At 50.7% G+C, this 1,670-nt stretch overlaps 1 pseudogene; it reads right to left on the bottom strand.

Annotated features, from left to right (window-relative positions):
- Window positions 1-214: 214 nt before the first annotated feature.
- Window positions 215-1,329, bottom strand: LOC110122767 (small nuclear ribonucleoprotein-associated protein N-like; annotated as a pseudogene).
- Window positions 1,330-1,670: the final 341 nt, after the last annotated feature.

Here is a 1,670-nt window from a genome sequence, read left to right on the forward strand (position 1 = left end):
CCATAATTTTCCTCTTCATAGCTATCTCAATCCCCAATCAATCTCTGAAATTTCTAGGTGAAGATCATCTACCTCCTTTGAACCCACTTTTTTTAATGACTCTATGCATTAGCTTACATTAATGCAGCAGAGGGGACCAAAGCTTACAAGTACTGCACACATTTCACAAGATGTGCTGCAGGAAAAAAAATGACTAAGAAGGATCAGTAATATCCTAGGGTCTTGGTGGACATCTTCCTAGTGGAAGTGGACCTCTGATTCCTGGTGGAGGGTCTCATTCCAACAGGGGCTAGCTTATTGGCATCCCTCGAGTACAGGAAGTCTAATTGGTGGGCCTATGGGTGGTCTCATATCATGTGGCGTGCTAAGTTGCTTCAGTCATGTCCGATTCTTTGCGACCCCCAGGGACTGCTTGCCCACCAGGCTCCTCTGTCCATTGGATTCTCCAGACAAAAATACTGGAATAGGTTGCCATTTCCTTCCCCAGGGTATCTTCCTGACCCAGGGGTCAAACCCATGTCTCTTATGTCCCCTGCACTGGCAGGCAGATTCTTCACCACTAGTGCCACCTGGGAAGCCCCATACCAGGTGGAGGAACCATAATTCCTGGAGGTGGGATTGCTCGACCAACAGGTGTGGGTGTAGCCCCCTTTTGGTGGATACTGAATTGGGGCTACAGTAATGCTGGCAGTGGCAGCAGCTGCTACACTACCTCTTCCCTGTGGGGTCATTACTTGTTGGGATGGCCCCCCGCCCCCATGGACAGGGCCTGTTTATCCAGGAAGAGTCTGGGGAATTGGAACACCAGCTGGAACAGCTCTGCCAGCTGCTCTACCAACCCCCAGCGTCACCAGTAAATGGTACCTGAGCAATGCCAGTATCTTTACAGGGTGGTCCCTCCACGGTCATGGAAACCAAGTTCTCCCGGGCAGCCACACCAGACCCCAAACTTGCTTTTCTTCATACTGAATGCTCTGAATTCTTTGCCTTGATCTTTCTGAATTCATCACAGTCACAGAGGATCAAGTTCACCCACTTGTCAAAAGCCTTAAAAGGGCCAATGAAGATCGAACCACCCTGCCGGTTGCATCTCACCTGGAGTCAGTGTGCTGCAGCATCTTGCACCTCTGTCCCATAGTTACGATTGCTGTTCCACAGAATTCGATGTCCACAGGACAGTTTCGGGATCCTTAAGACCTAAGGAAGCCTACGGATTAAGGTATGATGCAGGTTCTCCACCGAACACTGCAGGCTTCGGCAGAAGCTTCCAATAGAAGAAGCCTCTTTGTTTTGATCTGTTTCCTCTTGGTATTCTGATACTGCTTTAATGACCTCTTGGTGTCTCAGCTAAGAAGACCTGCCGCAGTTCTGCCTGGAAATCTACCACAGGCACTTGCTCCTGCTCGGTGACTGCCTCGGGTACAGGTGACACCGCTGGTTGCTCAGTGAGGCTGCCCTATATTTGACTTGAGTTCCTACCTCACGTACAGTGCTGCTCCGTAGTCCTCCTCAGGTGTAGACCATCCCTGGCCTGCTCTGTCACGCCTCTGGCCGCTCCTCAAAACAGAACAGAACAGAACAGAATAAGTCAGGCATCTCCAGGGACTGCTTCCCTCCACGCTGCTCTCTGCTACAGGAGCACCAACTAATCACGTTGGCCCTGTCTGCGC

Source organism: Odocoileus virginianus, chromosome 20 (assembly GCF_023699985.2).
Source record: "Odocoileus virginianus isolate 20LAN1187 ecotype Illinois chromosome 20, Ovbor_1.2, whole genome shotgun sequence".
NCBI lineage: Eukaryota > Metazoa > Chordata > Mammalia > Artiodactyla > Cervidae > Odocoileus > Odocoileus virginianus.